We start from the raw sequence: 22264 nt of genomic DNA, 5'->3' as shown, positions 1-22264 counted from the left end.
CATGAAAGTTTAAGAAAGAAAATACTTTAAAATATTGGTTAAATAGTATAATAGTTAATTTACCTGACTGACTTATTGTATTGAGAAACCCCCTCTTTTCTTGTTACAATAGTATAGGCTGAGTGACCCCCTTTATTCTTGCTACAATGGTACAGTCCTTAAGCTTGTCACATGGTATCCAGCCATTTTACAGCTCAAGCACCACGAGGCTGGAGAAGGCAGAAGCTTTGAGGGCTGGAGCAATACAGTTTTTGATCGTGTGCGTTTAAACGTGTTTTGCTTTGTAATTCTGTTTGTAAGGTGTTACAGTAAACAGTTTAAAGATAAAGTTATGGTTTGGAACGTTTTATTTCGACACACATCTACTCATTGCTAAAGCTTCAAAGCTCAGTGGCTGCATGTTTGGAAATTACGAAGCGCCACTACATTAGTCAAAAACTAGCTCCCTAAGAAGGAAAGGACGGAATTGTCGGCGAACGTATATACATGAATGGTCACGGAGCCAGACGACAATATAAGAAAGCGAAGGTACAGTGACTGTTACTTGCCTTGTTCATTCTATTGAGAAGCGAAATAAGAGCTGCGGGTAAAATGGCCGAGGCCTTATGGAGCCGTGAGGAGCTTCCCCCAGCCAGAAGGATTGTTGGCCAAAAGAGGGAAGTAAAGCTCACCCCAAAGGCAATGGAAGAGAAGTTACATAGAAGCATAGGTGCAAGGAGGGCTAAATTAGCTCAGATAACTGGAAAAATGAAGATAATTGATTGTCTCATGGAAGATAATGCTAATATTAAGAAAGTTGAAGACATAATGCATTATGATTTCTCCAAGTTGCATGAAGAATTTAATGTACTCAATGAAGATGTATTAGCACTTCTGTCTGAAGAAGAGGGAAACGCTGATCAGAACAACTGGTTTGATCTTAAATCATCCAGCAGTAAGGACTATGTCAAGGCCACAGAACAGTGGATGTTAAAGATTCGTCAAGATGCTGATACAACAGAGAAAGATAAAGATGACGATGAAGTCGGACCAGACGATAGCATTTCAGAGACTTCAGCCAGACTGAGCAAAAATCGAAAAGAAGGTAGCTCTGTTTCTGGACACAGGTCAGTCGCTTCTACCACATGCTCGTCGCGACGCATGAGAAAGGAGGTTGAACGGGCAGCGTTGATGGCGCGCGCAGCATCTTTAGTGGAGAAGCAAGCTCTTGAACGGGAAGAGGCCCAACTGCAGGCCCAACTGCAGGCCCAAGAGGCCCAACTGCAGGCCCAACAGGCCCAACTGCAGGCAAAGAAAGAACAGCTCGAGCTAAAAACAGCTATTGCGGTCTCAGATGCCAAGTTGAGTGTGTATGAAGATTATGAAGGCTCACAGGATGGCATGAACGAATACTGCCAGTCAATGTTGTCACACAGAGTTGGATCCAGGGCACCTTCAAGAGTTAAAAGAGAGTCTGAAGGCCATCTCCTGACATTACAGCGTGGAAGAGAGGCCTCTCCACTAACAGGAGCACGTGATGCTACCCCAGACGTCAGACGGTCTAGACTAGACCCTGCTGATGACCACCAGAGGCCTGAAGACACAGGGAGAAGCCTATACCGAGTGATGCAACGTCAGAATGAAATTACAGAGATGCTTGTAAAACAACAGAATCTGTTTCGACTCCCTCAAAGAGACATACCAGTGTTCCAAGGCGACCCACTCAAGTATAAGCCCTTCATCAGATCCTTCGAACAAGCCATTGACTCCAAAACAGAGAGCAGCAGTGATAAGTTGTACTACCTGGGACAGTACACCAGTGGTAAACCACAAGACCTGGTCAGAAGCTGTGAACACATGAGACCGGACCGGGGATACATAGAAGCCAGGAAGTTGCTGCAGGAGCACTATGGTAACGAGTTGAAGATAGCCACTGCATATATTGAAAAGGCTATCAAGTGGCCACAGATCAAATCGGAGGACGGGGAGGCATTGAACACATATCTTCTTTTTCTCATAGGATGTCGCAACACCATGGAGGATGTTGAATTCATGGAAGAGATGGACAATCCTACGACTATGAGAATCATCATCTCTAAGCTTCCTTACAGGATGAGAGAACAATGGAGAAGAACAGCCTTTGAGATAATGGAGAGACGGAAAAGTAGAGCCAGGTTTGCAGACTTAGTGAATTTCATAGACAAACAGGCTAAAATTGCTAGGGACCCATTGTTTGGAAACATCCAGGATGTCAGCCCAACTACTGATGGAAGAGTGAAAGCCAAGCCTGCTGAATCAAAGACTCTCAGGAAAGGTGGTTCCAGGGGAAGCAGCTTTGCAACTATCGTCACTCAGGCTGGGGAAGAAAAGTCTCAGAACTCATCTCCCAAAAAGAGCAGCACAGTGACACCTGCTAATGCCTTTCAGAAGCCATGTTTATTCTGCCAGAAGAATCATACATTGGATTTCTGCAGTGACATCAAAGCACAGCCACATAAAGACAGAATCGAATTTCTGAAGTACAATGGCAATTGTAGTGTATGTGCCTTTAAGAGCCCCCTGTGTACTGTAATGCCAGTAATGACCACTCGGGCTATATAAGCCTGTACATTGTGTTGTATCAGTTAGTTCCCCTCCAGACTTTGTTCAGTAAACACCTGTGAAACCAGCTCCTGTCTTCAGTGTCTCTATTAACACACGGACAAAAATTTACCTTGTTGACTGACCATCAACCCCTCATCTCCATATTCAACCCTAAAAAGGGTGTTCCCATTATGACAGCGCAAAGGCTACAGAGGTGGTCCCTTTTTCTAGGGGCACACCAATACAACATAGAATACAAAGGTTCAAAACAGCATGGGAATGCTGACGGTTTATCGCGCCTACCGTTGCCAATGGTAGAAGAGGCACCTACAGTAGACCCAGTGGAGATTTTCCACTCTACCATAGTCGAATGTCTACCAGTAACAAATTCTGCCATTGAAAGGGAAACTAGAAATGACCTGACTCTCTCACGAGTCTACGATTTAACAGTGAAGGGATGGCCAGCACATGGCGAACCACTGTTGCCAGCATTCTCGCAAAGAAGAGAACAGCTGTCAGTGTGCCGAGGAACCTTGATGTGTGGATCCAGAGTGGTGATTCCACCCAAACTCCAGGATAAAGTTCTAAAGGAGCTTCACGAGGGGCATCTGGGTGGAGTGAAAATGAAGAACCTAGCCAGGGCGTTTGTATGGTGGCCAGATATCGATGGAGACATCGAAGAAATGACCAAGAGCTGCCTAGGATGCCAGAAGGTCCAAAACACTCCATCATAAGCCCCTTTACATCCATGGGAGTGGCCCTCATCTCCATGGCAAAGGGTACACATCGACTTTGCTGGTCCATTTATGGACTCAATGTTCTTAATCGCGGTTGATGCACACTCCAAGTGGCCGGAGGTAATAAAGATGTCCTCCACCACCACGGAAAAAACCATCACAGTATTAAGGACCATATTTGCCAGGAATGGGCTGACTGAACAGATCTGTTCTGATAATGGACCGCAATTTGTGTCCGAAGAATTCAGGAAGTTCTTAAAAAACAATGGGGTTAAGCACTACACGTCCGCCCCATACCATCCCGCTACCAATGGATTGGCTGAAAGGTTTGTCCAGACCTTCAAGAAGGCTATAAAGGCCATGGGTAATGAAGACATAAAACTTCAGCATAAGGTGGATAACTTCTTGTTTGCATACAGGAATGCAACACATATGGTTACAAACCAAACTCCCGCCATGATGTTCTTCAATAGAAGCCTAAGATGCCGGCTGGATTTGATCAAGCCAAACATCAGAAGGGACGTGGAGAACCGGCAATTTCAAGTCATGAATGAAAGGCCAACTAGAACCTTCCAGATAGGTCAACAAGTTTTGGCCCGGGACTACCGTACCGAGAAATGGCAGCCTGGAACTATCTGCACACGACTAGGACCGCTGATGTATACCGTGGACATTGGAGAAAGCATAATAAGGCGCCATGCTGACCAAATCATAGAGTCATCCAAAAAGGGACAACCTACACCACAACTCTATACGCCTAACAATGAAGTAGAGATACCCATAGTATCTACCTCCGATCCGGTGATACTGGAACCCGATGAACCCGACACTGGCATTCAAGCCAAATCAGCCTTACCAAAATAACCTACTACACCACCAGAAACTACTACACCACCGAGGCGTTATCCGGACCGAGTCAGGAAGCCTCCAGAGAGACTGACTTATAATTGATTAACTGCAGCAATGTGTAGATTATTTTTCTTGTAACATGTAATTAATGATTACTTAAAATATTATGTATTGGTTGGCTAAAAGGGGAGGAATTGTCGTGTATGTGCCTTTAAGAGCCCCCTGTGTACTGTAATGCCGGCAATGGCCACTCGGGCTATATAAGCCTGTATATTGTGTTGTATCAGTTAGTTCCCCTCCAGACTTTGTTCAGTAAACACCTGTGAAACCAACTCCTGTCTTCAGTGTCTCTATTAACACACGGACACAACAGCCTATGTTTTGGATGTCTCTCTCGGGGCACCTGAGTAGAAACTGTAAGCAAAGAACAACATGCAGAGAGTGCACTCGGAAACATCCCAGTCTGCTGCATATCCACAAAGAAGAACAAGTCTCTAAGAAGAGTGAAGAAAACAATACCGACTGTTGTATCCGTGTGTTAATGGAGACACGGAATGCAGGAGTTGGTTTAACAGGTGTTTACTGAACAAAGTCTGGAGGTGAACTAAAAGATACAAGAAGCTATACAGGCTTATATACCCGAGTGGTCACTACCGGTATTACAGTACACAGGGGCTCTTAAAGGTACATACACTACAATTCCTCCCCTTTTAGATAATTAGTACATAATATTTTAAGTAATCATTAATTAACATGTTTACAAGAACAATAATCTACACATTTGCTGCAGTTAATCAATTATAAGTCAGTCTCTCTGGAGGTTTCCTGACTCGGTCCGGATAACGCCTCGGTGGTGTAGTAGTTTTCGGTGGTGTAGTAGGTTCTTTTGGCAAGGTCGATTCGGCTTGAATGCCAGTGTCGGGTTCATCTGGTTCCAGTATCACCGGATTGGAGGTAGATACTATGGGTATCTCTGCTTCATCATTAGGCGTATAGAGTTGTGGTGTAGGTTGTCCCTTTTCGGATGACTCTATGATCTGGTCAGCATGGCGCCTTATTATGCTTTCTCCAATGTCCACGGTATACATCAGCGGTCCTAGTCGTATGCAAATAGTTCCAGGCTGCCATTACTCGGTACGGTAGTCCCGGGCCAAAACTTGTTGACCTATCTGGAAGGTTCTAGTTGACCTTTCATTCATGCCTTGAAATTGCCGGTTCTCTACGTCCCTTCTGATGTTTGGCTTGATCAAATCCAGCCGGCATCTTAGTCTTCTATTGAAAAACACCATGGCGGGAGTTTGGTTTGTAACCACATGTGTTGCATTCCTGTATGCAAACAAGAAGTTATCTACCTTATGTTGTAGATTTATGTCTTCATTACCCATGGCCTTTATGGCCTTCTTGAAGGTCTGGACAAACCTTTCAGCTAATCCATTGGTGGCGGGATGGTATGGGGCGGACGTGTAGTGCTTAACCCCATTGTTTTTTAAGAACTTCCTGAATTCTTCGGACACAAATTATCAGAACAGATCTGTTCAGGCAGCCCATTCCTGGCAAATATGGTCCTTAATACTGTGATGGTTTTTTCCGTGGTGGTGGAGGACATCTTTATTACCTCCGGCCACTTGGAGTGTGCATCAACCGCGATTAAGAACATTGAGTCCATAAATGGACCGGCAAAGTCGATATGTACCCTTTGCCATGGAGATGAGTGCCACTCCCATGGATGTAGAGGGGCATGTGGTGGGGCGATTCGGACCTTCTGGCATCCTAGACAGCTCTTGGTCATTTCTTCGATATCTCCATCGATACCTGGCCACCACACAAACGCTCTGGCTAGGTTCTTCATTTTCACTCCACCCAGATGCCCCTCGTGAAGCTCCTTTAGCACTTTATCCTGGAGTTTGGGTGGAATCACCACTCTGGATCCACACATCAAGGTTCCTCGGCACACTGACAGCTGTTCTCTTCTTTGCGAGAATGCTGGCAACAGTGGTTCGCCATGTGCTGGCCATCCCTTCACCGTTAAATCGTAGACTCGTGAGAGAGTCAGGTCATTTCTCGTTTCCTTTTCAATGGTAGAATTTGTTACTGGTAGACATTCCACTATGGTTGAGTGGAACATCTCCACTGGGTCCACTGTAGGTGCCTCTTCTACCGTTGGCAACGGTAGGCGCGATAAACCGTCAGCATTCCCATGCTGTTTTGATCCTTTGTATTCTATGTCATATTGGTGTGCCCCTTGGAAAAGGGACCACCTCTGTCGCCTTTGCGCTGTCATAATGGGAACGCCCTTTTTAGGGTTGAATATGGAGAAGAGGGGTTGATGGTCAGTCAACAAGGTAAATTTTTGTCCGTGTAGGTAATGGTTGAATTTCTTCACTCCCTACACCAGGCTGAGTGCTTCCCTGTCGATCTGGGCATAGTTACGCTCAGCTGAGTTCAATGAGCGTGACGCAAAAGCTATCGGCCGCTCCGAGCCATCAGGGAATCTATGCGATAGTACCGCTCCTACGCCGTAAGGGGATGCATCGCACGCCAGTCTGATTGGCAGTGATGGGTTGTAATGAGCCAACACTTCCTTGGACGTGATCAAGCCTTTGCATTTATGGAAGGCACGTTTACATTCTTCGCTCCATTTCCAAATTACTCCCGTTTGTAGCAGTGCGTTAAGAGGATGCAGAACAGTTGACAAGTTCGGTAAAAATTTATGATAGTAATTTATCAATCCCAGGAACGACCTTAATTGTGAGACATTTTCAGGTGCTGGGGCTTTTATGACCACTTCCATTTTTTCAGGTGACTTATGCAACCCTTCTTCGTTAATTATATTGCCACAATATGATATTTGTTTCTGGAAAAATTCGCACTTGGGGCAATTTGCTCGTAGGCCCCGTTCTCTCAGCCTAGTTAGCACCTGCTCCAAATTGGCAAGGTGCTCGTTGTCATTTTCTCCTGTTACAAGGATGTCGTCTAGGTAGCATTGAGTCCCCGGAATCCCTTGCAGGACTTGCTCCATAGCTCTTTGCCAGATAGCTGGAGCTGATGCTACTCTGAAAACCAGTCGATTGTACTGGTACAGGCCTTTGTGTGTGTTTATCGTGAGATACTTTTTAGAGGCCTCCTCAACCTCCATCTGTAGATATGCCTGTGCCAAGTCAATTTTGGTGAAACGTTTCCCTCCGGATAGTGAGGCGAAAATATCTTCTATCCTCGGAAGAGGATACTGTACCGTGTGAAGGACCGGGTTTACAGTCACCTTGAAGTCCCCACAGATGCGAATTTTTCTCTGTTCTTCAGATTTATCATTATTCAACGCTTTCTTCATGACCGGGACGATGGGTGTTGCCCACTCGCTCCAATCTACCTTGGATAACACGCCTGCCTTTTCCAAATTCTCCAGCTCTGCCTCGACTGCTGGACGAATTGCGTATGGCACCGGCCTTGCCTTAAAAAACTTGGGAATTGCCGCATCTTCCACTTTTATTGAGGTGGTGACGCCTTTCAAGGTTCCTAGTTCCTGTTGAAACACTTCTTTGGCGTTGGCCAAAATGTCTTTTAATCGTTCAGGTATGACGTCATCATCATTTTTTTTCTTACTGGTCACCGTCAGTGCCTGAATGGAGTGCCAGTCTAAACGTATCTTCCTGATCCATTCACGTCCCAACAGCGGTGGACCACCATCTTGCAGAACGTATAAATACAACTTCTGTATTTCCTTGCCGTTGTATACAACAGGCACCCTTATTTTCCCTCTGGGGTATACTTTCTGCCCCGTATATGTCTTCAAGATAATGGATGTGTCTTTCAAAGGTATATGCGGAAATAGCCGCTCGTAATCCCGTCGACTTATGACGGTCAGAGCTGATCCTGTATCTAGCTCCATTTTAACTGGGGACCCCGCTATCGTGAGGGTAACCCAAATGGTCTGGTAATCTTCTTTGGCAATTACATTATGTAATTTGAGACAGCTTAGTCTCTTGTTTCCGGAGTCGCTATCGCTCTTCTGGTCTTCGGAGCTACTGTCCGTCATCGTTTGTGTACTTTTCCTTATTGATTTTTTTTCTGTCAGAGGATTTTTTGTTTCCAGATCAGCATACACGTGCAATGTGTCCCATCTTTCTGCATTGCCTGCATGCTTTGTCCTTGAACCAGCAGTCCCTCTGGTCATGGGTGGATCTGCCGCAGCGATAACATCTCTCGAAACCCCGTGTCATTTCATGGGTGCCGAAGTCCTGTGGCTTTTGCTGTATCTCTGCAGCTCCTCTTGCTGCTGCTTCGTATGATACAGCCACACTGAAAGCCTTGTCCAGTGTCAAATCTTTCTCAGAAAGTAGCCTTTTCTGTGTTCCTTCACTTAGGAGACCGCAGACGAATTTGTCTCGTAGAGAATCTGCCAGTCCTGCCCCGAATTGGCAATGCTTTGACAGCTTCCTTAACTCGGTGAGGTAATCAGCGTTACTTTCATTCTTGTGCTGATTCTTCCTGAAGAATTTGAATCATTCCGCTATCAGCAGCGGTGTTGGGTTTAAGTGCTCCTGCAGGGTATCAACAATCTCCTTAAAATTCTTGTCCATCGGTTTGGCTGGAGTGATTAAGTTTCATAACAGCCCGTACGTCCTTGCGCCCATCAGATTTAGAAGTACCGATGCCTTTTTATCATCCTCTACTTCATTCGCTGTGCAATATACCTCCACTCTTTCCACATATGTGGTCCAATCCTCTATATTACTATCGAAAGCAGTAATATTGCCAGTCTTAGGCATCCTGAAAATCAAAAATGGCGCCTCCCGCGCTTTCCTTTCTTCCCTGCCGAGAAAAAAATGGCGCCTCCCGCGCTTTACCGCCGCTGCTGCTGCTGACAACGCTGTTCTCCGTGGTTTTTATTTAAACAGATATTTTTAATAGTTGGAGACTCGTTCCCGCCGGACTCTCTGGGACTTTTCCCTCCCTCTGCTTGGTCCGAACGCCGACCTGCTTTGCAGCGCCGGCCGTATCCCGAGTGCTCCACCCTCCGTCTCTGTTTGCCTCCGCCTTCCGACTCGCTGCTCGGCACTGCTGCAGAGTCACCCGATCGAGCCCCAGCCCGCCACCCAGGAAGGATTAGTGCAGTACCTGCCACCAGCCCGGCTAGCTGGTGAAACCACAGTTTTTTTTGTTGTTTTTTTTTCTTCGACCTTCGTCTGAGGAATCGATCTCCTTGAGGTGCTGCCGAATTGCAGGTAAGTCCATTTCCAATTCGTCGCCACTGTTGTATCCGTGTGTTAATGGAGACACGGATTGCAGGAGTTGGTTTAACAGGTGTTTACTGAACAAAGTCTGGAGGTGAACTAAAAGATACAAGACGCTATACAGGCTTATATACCCGAGTGGTCACTACCGGTATTACAGTACACAGGGGCTCTTAAAGGTACATACACTACACCGACGAGAAAGTTGTTTCAAGTGCTCTGGTGTCGCTAGAACCAGAGGCTTGTGGATTCACTGGGGCCGGTGACAGTGATTGTATTCTTGCCATTGTACCTGTAAAGATCAAGTCTAAGAGGAATGAGAAGTTTGTGGAGACTTACGCCTTCATGGATCCAGGTAGTTCAGCAACGTTCTGCACAGAATCACTCATGCGACAGCTGAACGTTAGAGGCAGAAGAACAGAAATCCTATTACGCACCATGGGTCATGAGAAGTCAATGCAAAGTTATATCCTGTCAGACTTAGAAGTGTGTGGATTTGAAGAGAAGGACTTCATAGACCTGCCTAATGTTTTCACACAGAGGGAGATTCCTGTTAAAATAGGGAACTTAGCCCTGCAGAAGGATGTGGAGAGATGGCCTTACCTGGAAAAGGTGCGTCTCCCATATATTGAAGCAGAAATTGGCCTATTAATTGGAACCAATGCCTACAAAACTATGGAGCCATGGCAGGTGATAAACAGCAAGGATGACGGACCCTACGCAGTCAGGACAGCCCTTGGATGGGTAGTCAATGGACCGGTAAGGAGAGATGATGGCAACAAGTCGAACAAGGAGCAACGACAAAATGTAACAGTTAATCGTATCTCTATCGCAAGCATTGAAGAGCTGTTGATACAGCAGTTCAACGCAGACTTTTCAGAACGCAGCTGTGAGGAAAAGACAGAGATGTCACAAGAAGACCATCAGTTCATGGATTTGATGACAAGGTCTACACAGTTCATTGATGGCCACTATCACATTGGTTTGCCACTGAGAAGACAGACCGCAAAGATGCCGAACAATTGCTGCATAGCAGAGCAGCACGCCATCAGTCTCGAGAGAAAGCTGAACAAGGACCCCGACTTTCACGAAGACTACAAAGGCTTCATGAGAAACATCATAGCGAAAGGCTATGCTGTAAAAGTGCCCGAGGAACAGTTGAACAGAGACGATGGAAGGGTCTGGTACATTCCTCATCACGGTGTGTATCACCCAAAGAAGAAAAAGATCCGTGTAGTGTTTGACTGCACCACCTCATTCAGAGGAACTTCACTGAATGACCAGCTGCTTCAAGGTCCTGATCTTACTAATACCCCCATTGGCGTCTTGACGAGGTTTAGACAAGAGCTCGTTGCTGTAAAGTCTGTGGGTTGTGCAGTTAATTACGACACAGACTTCAGGAGTAACATACAACAGGACTTTACTATTCGAAGGTCAGGGCGAATCTGCCCTATAAATCATGCCACAGCACTTATATACCGGTGTGGTCACCGTCGGTATTACCGTATACAGAAGCCAAACAAGTAGTGCCACACCTAAAATAGTTCTCTTAAAGGTGAACGGTTACATACAATAGTCTCTTAAAGGTAGACGGTTACATACACTACAATCCTCCCTTTTTAGCTTACAACATACTATTTCTCATTAACATACATATATTCAACTTCAGGTAAACAATTTACAGATATAGTCTCTGTGGGAAACAGTTCACAGGTTCAGTCTCTGTGGGAACAGTGTATAGATTCAGTCTCTAGTCTTGACTCGGTCCGAACAACATCGCTGTGGTGTAGCCGGTTCACATTGCTAGCGTGACTCCTCCACTAGTCTTCCCCTTGACGTAACAGCTTGAACTTTCGTCCTGCTGAACCAGCAATGCTGACTTTTACAAACAGCTGTATTGCCTTGGTAATTTTTCTTACTTTCCAACTGATTTATCTCCCTTTGTAGGGCCCACGTGCATGATCTGGTAGGAGTGATAATGATTTTGATGGTTATCATCTTCTGCTTCTTTTTCTTTTCTGCTTCTTGGAGACTCTCGGGGCTCCCTTATCAGCTGCCAGCTGTAGCGCCACCATCTCTCTATGTTCCTTAGACTTTAAGTGCTTCATCCTGATTTCTGCACTTTGGGAGTTTTCATCACAAGCTGGGCAGACCAGATCCTCATAATATTCAGTGCCACTCAACAGGTCATGGTAATATTCGGTGTCGTCCTGAGCTAGTCTAGCGAGAGGGCCTGCTACTTCTTCCATACCCAACTGGACGTTAGCCGACTGTTGTTCCCTCCCTAGACATCTTTCCTGAAGAGACTTCTTCATGCGTTCATATTCATCCCGCTCTTCCTGGGTTTCCTGCCAATCCTTCACTAATGACCTCGTTTGTGATTTCAATACTTCCCCTTCCCTCGGGGATTGATTGATCAGGCTATTCAATCCTTCTACTGGAGCAGCTGTTTCAACATTCTGCTGTTCACATTGACGTGATTCAGCGTACTTTTGGCATCCCTGTAAAATCTGTGTTGCAACCTCAGCTATTTCCATAACTTTTGAGAGCTCCGAACTCCTTCCCTTTGAAGATTGAAGCTCGTGTTCAGATTGTTCCCATTGTAGAGTCTTGTCCTTCAGCATATGAAGGAGTTGGCTGACCGTTAACTCTTCCACGGGAACACTGTGGGTCAGAGTCTTCTCCATTTCATCCACCTTTCCCTCCAATGCTTTCACCTTCTTTTCCTCTTGTACTTTGGCTTCCAGCGCTCGGAGAAGTTGCGCCTTGATGCTCTCTAGCTCATGTTCAGAGGCCATTCTTACAGTCTCTGTGTTTCTTACAGTTCCCTTTTCTTCCACTGAACGGATTCCCAGTTGAATCTGTTCTTCAAGTTGTTGAATCTCGGTCATTGCCGCCCCATATTTGTCTTGGGTTTCCTTTAATATTTTTATGAGTTCTTGTACATCTTGTCTTTCAGGTTCTGCCATGTCTTTGACCTCTAATTTCTCATCTATGGATGGAACTTCTACCGATGAGTCTGTCTTGGCCTTGAGCTCATCAAGAATTTCCTGCAGCCTTTGGACTTCTTGCTCATGTTCAACCTTCAGTTGCTCATATGCTTCCACTGAAACTAGCTTTTCGGAGGTTGCCGAGTTAACCCCTTCCAGAATTGTAGCCTGGGCCTGTTCATACTGTTCTTTCAACTTCTCACACTCTGCTTGTAAGGAGTCGTAGAGAAGAACTGGAATAAAATCCTGGCTTCCTGAAGATTCCTCTTCATTTGCTTCTTCCTGCAAATATTCTAACTCCTGAACAGCATAAGGGAGATGTGATCGGTAATTGGTCACGATGGCTCTATGGTCGCTCTCTGCTTGAGCTAGCTGCTTCTGTTGTCTTTCCAGATTCTCCCATTCGGTGTCATAGAACTTTTTCATTGTTTTCATCTCTTGTACGAGACGGTAACTCAATTGTTCTAATTGTTGTCGTAATTTGAAATAAGTTTGAGTCCGAGCTCGGTGTTCTTCCGTCATGGATATGTCCGTAACTTGAACAGGCTCAGAATTTTCTGTCGAACTAGGTTGTCGTTGTTCGGTGGAGTTCTGTTCTGAAACTTTGTTCTTCTCTGGAGCATAAGCCTTTATGCATGCCTTCATTTTTCCAACCTTCATCGGCAAGTCCATTTCAGCCTTGTCTTTCATATTTGGGTTGGTCTTATCGTCATCCGTTTCAGAATCTGAGCTGATTGTCTGCACCGAGTCCTCACTCGTTATGGCTTTTAGATAGTGCCATTCCATGTCTATTTTCTTGATCCACTCCCGTCCTAGAAGTGGTGGTCCTCCCTCATGTAGTACGTATAAGTTCATTCTTGGGTGTTCTTTACCCCTATCTCTCACTTTGACTCTTATCTTTCTCATGGGGTATACTTTATGCCCCGTGTATGTCTGCAATACGAACTTGGTATCTCTTAAGGGTATATGTGAGAATAGCCAGTGGTAATCCCTTCGATTTATGACTGATAGAGCTGATCCAGTGTCCAACTCCATTTTCACTTGGATTCCAGCTATTTTTAGCATGACCCAGATAGTTTGTAGGTCAGCTTCCTTACTCACATTGTGAATTCTCAGACTACCCAGCTCCTGGCCGTTTGGGTCTGAGTCTGAATTCTGTTCGTCTGAACTCTTCTCAGCCACCTTGTGTACCTTGTTGTACTTTTCCTGTGATGGCTTCCTTTGGTTGTTGGTCCTTTGGTTGTTGGTCTTCTTCCCTGACCGGCATACCTTAGCTATGTGACCCAGTTTGCCACATTTCCTACATTCCTGGTTCTTAAACCAGCATTGGTTCTGGTCGTGTGTTGTCTTCCCACAACGATAGCATTTTGTTGTTGTCGAGGTAATTTGATCCACACTTAGTGCTGCTGTCTTTAGCTGCATTTCCGCAGTTCCCTTCGCTGCGGCTTCGTGCGATGCTGCAATAAGGACAGCCCTGTCAAGTGTAAGGTCGTTCTCTTCGAGTAGTCGCTTTTGCGTTCCTTCCTTTGCCAACCCGCACACGAACTTGTCTCGCAATGCCTCTGTCAGATTCCCTCCAAACTGGCAGTATTTCGCTAGTCTACGCAGTTCGACCAAGTATTCTGCGTTGCTTTCGTCTTTCCGTTGCGTTCTCGCATAGAATTTGAATCGTTCAGCCAACATCAACGGTGTGGGGTTCAAGTGGTCCTTCAGGACAGCCACAATATCATCGAAAGTCTGATCCGCCGGTTTAGCTGGTGCTAGTAGATGCTTCAAGAGCCCGTATGTCTTTGCGCCCATCGAGTTCAGCAAGGTTATAGCTTTGTCATCTTCTTCTATTTTATTGGCCTCACAATAGATCTCAATGCGTTCCACGTACGTGGCCCAGTCTTCTACTTCGGAATTAAAATCGTTGATGTTACCACGCTTAGGCATCTTCCTCTCTTTGGGAACAACACAAGTATTTCTTTAAATTATTATTTCTTTTTTTTACTAAGATGGCGGTTTTCCCGCGAAAATGGCGGTTTCCCGCTCTTATCTTCTCTCCCCGCCCACTTCAATGGCGGTTTTCCGCTTCTGTCTTCTTCCCCGCCTAATGGCGGCTTCCCGCGTTTCTTCCCTGGCGGGAGGGGTACACTTTCCCCACGGGCGACGGCTGCTGGCTTTCAGGTTCACAGCCTGCGCGTCGGCTGCAAGGCTTTCCCTTTTTTTTTTTAATTTTATGGCAGGGCGACCGGCTCTGGGTACCCCGTTGACGGCAAACAGGTTCAGCCGCTGGGCTGGCTCTCGCACAGTTCCCCTTGCTCGGCTCTGTCTCTCTCCCGCTCGCTCGGCTCTACCGGCGCTGGGTACACCCCGTTGACGGAGGACAGTTCAGCCGCTGGACTGGCTCTCGCACAGTTCCCCTTGCTCGGCTCTGCCTCTCTCCCGCTCGCTCGGCTCTACCGGCGCTGGGTACACCCCGTTGACGGAGGACAGTTCAGCCGCTGGACTGGCTCTCGCACAGTTCCCCTTGCTCGGCTCTGCCTCTCTCCCGCTCGCTCGGCTCTACCGGCGCTGGTTACACCCCGTTGACGGAGGACAGTTCAGCCGCTGGACTGGCTCTCGCGCAGTCTCTCTTGGTCGGCTCTGCCTCTCCCGCTCGCTCAGACCCCAATCGCGCCTCCCAGCCCTCTCGCAGTCCGGTGCTTCTCTCCCCGGCTGCGGCTGAGTTTCTCTCTTCCCGCGCCTACGCTCCCGGTCACAGCGCTTTGTGGCTTCGGTCACCGCCCGGCTTTTCCCGCCGGTCGCGGTCTCTCACGACGCCGTTGGACCCGACTTTTTGTCCGGCTCCTTTTCCCCCTCGACCGTGGTCGAGTGCCCAGCCCTTATCCTCCGGCTATTCTTTTCACTTTCCCTTACTCACAGTCACCGTGGCAGAAGGGACAGTCAGTGCCTGTTGCTGATGGAAGTTTTTGTCGCTAAAGTCTTCCTCCTTTCTATTGCTGCAGCCTTGAGTTTTCTCCCAGCCGAATGACGAGGGCGGTTGCCTCTTTTCGACGCTCTTTCGTTGCTTTGAAATTATTGTTGCCGCAGGGTACGATCGGGCTCGTCGCCACTGTAACGTCTGTGGGTTGTGCAGTTAATTACGACACAGACTTCAGGAGTAACATACAACAGGACTTTACTATTCGAAGGTCAGGGCGAATCTGCCCTATAAATCATGCCACAGCACTTATATACCGGTGTGGTCACCGTCGGTATTACCGTATACAGAAGCCAAACAAGTAGTGCCACACCTAAAATAGTTCTCTTAAAGGTGAACGGTTACATACAATAGTCTCTTAAAGGTAGACGGTTACATACACTACAGTTGCCATGATGGCAGATATAGAATCAATGTTCTACCAAGTCAGAATCCCTGATGAAGATGCTGATCTTCTGTGTTTCCTTTGGTGGCCAGATGGCGATGTTAGTCAAGCTATGGTGGAATGTAGAATGGCTGTACACTTGTTCAGAGCCACATCATCTCCCAGCTGTGCAAGCTACGCTCTCAGAAAAACTGCAGAAGATGGCAAAGGCAAAGCACCATCAGAGGCTGTGGAGACAATCTTCAGAAAAATTTACGTCGATGACTGTCTGAAGTCCGTGTCAACAGAAGACAATGCCATTGCACTGTCAAGAGACCTTAGAACTCTGTGTTCGAATGGAGGATTTCATCTGACTAAGTGGATAAGCAACAGCAGAGCAGTTCTAGCTTCTATCCCAGAAAAGGAAAGGGCCACTGAAGTCAAAGATCTGGACCTGAACCACGATGTCCTTCCTATTGAGGGAGCTCTTGGTGTACAATGGTGCATTGAGTCAGATACGTTCAACTTCAGAATAATGGTGAACGAAAGACCATCCACAAGACGAGGGATTCTCTCCGTGGTCAGTCCCATCTATGACCCTCTTGGATTCCTGGCACCACTCATTCTGCCGGTGAAGCTGATCCTACGAGAGCTGTGTAGAGACAAGAGAGGTTGGGATGAAGATATCCCAGAAGGTCAAGCTCAGAGATGGCTCAGATGGTTGACAGATTTGCAACAACTTTCTAGCTTCAATGTCAGCAGATGCATCAAGCCTGTGAGTTTTGGAGTTACAAAGACGGCTCAACTACATCATTTCTTGGACGCCAGTGAGGACGGCTATGGCACGGCTACTTACCTCTTGCTGACAAATCAAAAGGGCCAGAAACATTGTTCCTTCCTCATGGGGAAATCCAGGGTGGCTCCGCTGAAGCAGGTCACCATCCCGAGACTGGAGTTGACGGCAGCGGTTGTTGCAGTTAAAGTTGACAAGGTGATGCGGAAAGAGTTACAGCTCCCACTAGAAGAATCTGTCTTCTGGACGGATAGCACGACGGTGCTGAAGTATATAGAGAGTGAGAAGATACGCTTCAAGACCTTCGTAGCAAACAGAATCTCATCCATTAGAGAAGCTACACAACCATCTCAATGGAGGTATGTAAACATCTCATTAAACCCAGCAGATCAAGCCTCACGGGGATTGAAGGCTGAAAACTTCATGAGGAGTGAAACTTGGATACAAGGCCCAAGTTATCTGCTGGAAACAGAGAGATCATGGCCAGAAAGATCAGATATGCCAAGTCAGATTGCTGAAGACGACGTCGAAGTCAAGAGATCAGTCACAGCAAATCTCATAACTACGAAAGAGAACTTTGACACAGTGAACAAGCTTGTTAACCATTTCTCAGGATGGCACCAGTTGAGGAAAGCAGTTGCATGGTTTCTAAGGTTGAAAGAATTGCTGCTACACCTGAGCGGTAAGAGAAAAGAGTATCGAGCCACTATCCATCAGTCTGAAAGTAACCCTGATAAGCAGAGAATGCTTCTACAGCAATATATGCACCAGCACGAGACCACATTGGGTAAGAATTCATTGACCGTGGAGGATTTGGCCAAGGCTGAGATGGAGATAGTTTGCTTCAGTCAAAGACAAAGATATCCAGAAGAAATCGAAGCTTTACAGCGAAACACTCCAATCAAGAAAGGTGGTCATATCTACAAGCTGGACCCTACACTGCAAGATGGAGTACTGAGGGTGGGAGGGCGACTAAACAAATCTGCTATGCCAGAGGAGGCCAAGCATCCTGCTATCCTTTCTAAGGGCCTCCGAGTTGCTACTCTCATTCTTCAGCATATACACCAGAGTATTGGACACAGTGGGAGGAACCACGTGCTTGCGAAGCTAAGACAAAGATACTGGATTCCAGGAGCTAATTCTGTAATAAGAAAAATACTCTCTGAATGCATTGTTTGCAGACGGTTACACGCTAGAGCTGGGGAGCAGAAAATGGCAGACCTGCCTGAAGACCGTTTGTTACCAGACAAGCCCCCATTTACAAACGTAGGGGTGGACTATTTTGGGCCTTTCGAGGTAAAGCGAGGACAGAGCCTTGTCAAGAGATATGGTGTGCTTTTCACTTGTTTGACCATCAGAGCAGTTCATATTGAGGTGGCACACACGCTTGACACTGATTCCTGTATTAACGCCCTGCGGCGCTTTGTCTGTAGAAGAGGACAGGTGTCCATTATGCGTTCTGATAATGGCACTAATTTTGTCGGAGCAGAGAGAGAACTACGGGAAGCTATTGAAGGTTGGAATCAGCTTAAAATACAGGAAGCCATGATGCAAACAGGAATTAAGTGGATCTTCAATCCACCGGCTGCATCCCACCATGGAGGTGTCTGGGAAAGACAGATACGCACCGTAAGAAAACTACTCAGTTCTGTACTGAAGCTGCAAGTGCTTGACGACGAGGGACTTCAAACCGTTCTGTGTGAGGTTGAAGCCATCATTAATGACCGACCGATAACTAAGACATCAGATGATCCCAATGACCTCGAAGCCCTGACCCCGAACCACCCGTTGTTGTTGAAAACACAGCCAGTCATGCCCCCGGGAGTCTTCAAAAAAGAAGATCTGTATGCACGTCGGAAGTGGAGGCAAGTTCAGTATATGTCAGACCTTTTCTGGACCAGATGGACAAGAGAATACTTACCTCTGCTACAGGAGCATCAAAAATGGTCCAAAGTAAAGAGGAACTTCATTGCCGGAGACATCGTCTTAATCGTGGATGATTCAGCCCCTAGAAATTCTTGGTTGATGGGAAAAATAATTAAGACCATGCCAGACTCCAGAGGCATTGTTCATCGCGTTTGTTTGCAAACCAAGAGCAGTACCCTGGAAAGACCGATCACAAAGCTCTGCCTGCTACAAGAAGCAGCGTGAAAGGTTCCTGAACAAAAAAAAGTGGACATTTATATTGTAAATGTGTTGAACTCATTAGTTTATGACTCTTAAGAATGTTTGAGTAATTGATATGCTTCATGTGCCTAGTCAATTAGGGGCCGGAATGTAAGAGTCATGAAAGTTTAAGAAAGAAAATACTTTAAAATATTGGTTAAATAGTATAATACAGTTAATTTACCTGACTGACTTATTGTATTGAGAAACCCCCTCTTTTCTTGTTACAATAGTACAGGCTGAGTGACCCCCTTTATTCTTGCTACAATGGTACAGTCCTTAAGCTTGTCACATGGTATCCAGCCATTTTACAGCTCAAACACCACGAGGCTGGAGAAGGCAGAAGCTTTGAGGGCTGGAGCAATACAGTTTTTGATCGTGTGCATTTAAACGTGTTTTGCTTTGTAATTCTGTTTGTAAGGTGTTACAGTAAACAGTTTAAAGATAAAGTTATGGTTTGGAACGTTTTATTTCGACACGCGTCTACTCGTTGCTAAAGCCTCAAAGCTCAGTGGTTGCATGTTTGGAAATTACGAAGCGCCACTACAGCGCCCCAAGAGGGAAGCAGGACGCTACTGGCAGCGCCCCGCATCCCTCTTGGGGCGCTGCGAGGGAATATCGCGGCGCGACGTGCGCTGTGGCATGTCGCGCCGTGGTATTGCAGGCCTTCCTCCCCTTCTTAAAGGGGAGGGGCCTTATGCAGCACGACCCGGGGCCCAGCCTGGCCCCCGGAGATCGGGAGTGCTGGCAAAAGAACCCGATACTCAAGAGAAGTGCTGGGCTCTTGGAGCGCAGCCAGCACTTCGCGGGGGGGGGGGGGGCGGGGTGGGGGGGTGGCGGTTCAGGAGGCAGGGGACGGGAGTACAGGCAGGTGCTGGCAGGTGCTGGCAGGCAGCCAGCAACAAAAATGGCCGCCCCACACCTCGCCTTTAAATAGCGCTTCCCCAGCCGCAGGTAGGTCCCCCTGACCCCGTCGGCATAGTGGTATGTTAGGGGGCGCTCCCGAAGATTGCAGCCGGGGCGCTGCGCATGGCGATGATTTCATCACCGGAGCCGCAGTGCCGTGGGGTGCTACCGGTTATCGCCGCTGCTGACCTCCCACAGAATTTCGCGGCAGGTGTGGGCGGCGCCGCGCCCGGGCGCTAGTTGCTTTGCCTCTTAGGGCGCTAACGGGAGGCACAAAGCAACCGAATTTTTCCCCCCAGATTTCTTGTGTACCTGTTTAAAAGCAGTGCCATTTCAGTATTAAATATGTAGGAAACATTGATAAAAATCTTTTCACAACCTGGATGTTGTAGATACTGTGGCGTTGCCACATTGGGGAAACACTGTGTGTATGTAGATAAACCTGTATAAATCCCCTTTTAACTGCTGTATTCCCCTCCCCCCGCAAGACAGTTGCAATCTGAGAGGAATAAGGCATGTTCAGACTTGCCTGCTGCTGAGAGAAGGAAAACCAATCAGGTTCCAGCAGGTGACCAATCCGTGAGTCATCACAGGCTCGCGGGCTTTACGAATTCAGTACTGTATTGTGAGAGTTGGAGTAAAGACCTATTTGTTGTAGCTCGCTGTGTTGCCTATTTCTTTACGCGGGAGACTATAGTCTCCCACATTGGTGACCCCGAATGTCGGCGGCCGAAGCCCCCGACTCACGTAGCCCTACAGAGGCCAGCAACGACCCGACGGCAACCAGCAGCAGCCCGATGTCGGCCGGCGCCGCGTCCTTGAAGCTCCCCACCTTCTGGGAACACCAAGCACCAGCTCGGTTCGCGCACACGGAGGCCCTATTCACCCTTCGCAGGGTTCAAGATGATGAAGAAAGGTACCTCCATGTAGTCTCAGCACTAGCAAGCTCCACCGCCGCCAAAGTTCTCGACCTGCTGGGGAACCCACCACAGACCGGCAAGTACTCAAACATTAAGGGCCGCTTGCTGCAGGCTTACGGCCTGTCCGGGGAGGAGAGGGCCCGTAGGCTTCTCTCACTACCAGGCCTCGGCGACTCTATCCCGACCCAGTTGATGAGCCGGATGCTTGCGCTCCTGGGCTCTGAACCGCAGTGCTTCTTGTTTCGGGTCCTTTTCCTCAGCCTGCTTCTTCAGCAGGTACAGACTGCCCTCGCGGGGTCCCTGATCACGGACTGCGTACAACTGGCAGCCGCCGCGGACAAAGTCTTCGCCGTCGCCCAACTCGGCTGTGCAGCCGCGAGGCCCCCCGACACCACCGAGCGCGCGCCGCCACGCCAGGCTGCAGAACTATGCTACTACCACGCGCGTTTCGGCCACAAGGCCCAACGCTGCAGAGCACCCTGCTCTTTCGATCAAACCAAGATGGCCACCCGGCCCAACGCGCCAGCCCCGCGCCGCCGTCTAGGCCCGCTCGACCGCACCCCCGCCGCCACGATGGCCATCGGCACCGCAGGTAAACTGCTGTACATAACCGACACCCTTTCAGGGCGCAGATTCCTTTGCGACACCGGAGCCCAATGCAGCATAATTCCTGCCTCCCAGCTCGACATCCAGGCAGGCTGCAGTGGCCCACCCCTTGTGGCGGCAAATGGCGCAGCCATCGCTACTTTTGGAAAGCGACGGGCCAAGGTTTGTTTCAACGGCCAGTGATTTACGTGGGATTTCGTGACGGCCTCGGTGGCACATCCCTTGCTGGGCGCCGATTTTCTTTGCGCCCACGGACTACTGGTCGACGTCCGCGACAGGCGCCTGATCGATGCAGCAACTTTTGCTTCACTGGCCTGCCAGCAGAGCAACAGCCCGGCCCTCGTCGGGTCCTGCTCTGCCCCGGCGGATGACGACTATGCCCGCCTACTCGCAGATTTCCCGAGGCTCACACAACCGACCTTCTCAGCCACGGCAGTCAAGCATGGTGTCGAGCACCACATCGCCACTACGGGACCACCAGTGTTCGCCCGAGCCTGACGCCTGGACCCAGCCAAGATGGCGGTGGCCAAGGAAGAATTCGCCACGATGGAGAAACTGGGCATCATCCGCCGCTCGAACAGCCCCTGGTCGTCCCCCCTCCACATTGTGCCCAAGCCGGGTGGTGGCTGGCGCCCCTGCGGCAACTACAGACGGCTCAACGACGCCACCACGCCTGATAGATACCCCATTCCGCACATCCAAGACTTTTCGGCACACCTAGCAGGAAAGTCCGTCTTTTCCAAGGTCGACCTGATTCGCGGCTACCATCAGGTCCCCGTCTACCACGCAGACGTCCAGAAGACAGCGGTCATCACCCCCTTCGGACTGTTCGAGTTCCTGCGCGTGCCCTTCGGGCTCAAGAATGCCGCAGAGGCCTTCTAACGGCTCATGGATTCCGTCCTACGGGACCTGAGCTTCCTGTTCGTCTATCTGGACGATATCCTTGTGGCCAGCACCAGCAAGGCCGAGCACATCGCGCATTTGCGCTCCCTTTTCCAGCGCCTCAGCCAACATGGGCTAATCGTCAACCCGGCCAAATGCCAGTTTGGAGCAGCCCAAATTGACTTTCTCGGCCACAGAATCTCGCCAAGGGGAGCCATTCCCCTACCTTCCAAGGTGCAGGCACTGGCGGACTTTCCCCAGCCCACCTCGGTCAAGGCGCTGCAGGAATTTTT

The 22264-nt window shown here is 48.2% G+C and overlaps 1 protein-coding gene across 6 annotated transcripts in view; it reads left to right on the top strand.

Moving 5' to 3' along the window:
- The window catches only part of LOC147115980 (uncharacterized), a 650930-nt gene that overhangs the window by 583494 nt on the left and 45172 nt on the right, over positions 1-22264 (top strand). The window lies entirely within an intron of this gene.

This window comes from Somniosus microcephalus, chromosome 6 (assembly GCF_052327205.1).
Source record: "Somniosus microcephalus isolate GS21.2 chromosome 6, FLI_Smic_1.0, whole genome shotgun sequence".
NCBI classification, from domain to species: domain Eukaryota; kingdom Metazoa; phylum Chordata; class Chondrichthyes; order Squaliformes; family Somniosidae; genus Somniosus; species Somniosus microcephalus.
Note: the sequence above shows the minus strand (reverse complement) of the source record. Positions and strands in the feature narration are given on the sequence as shown.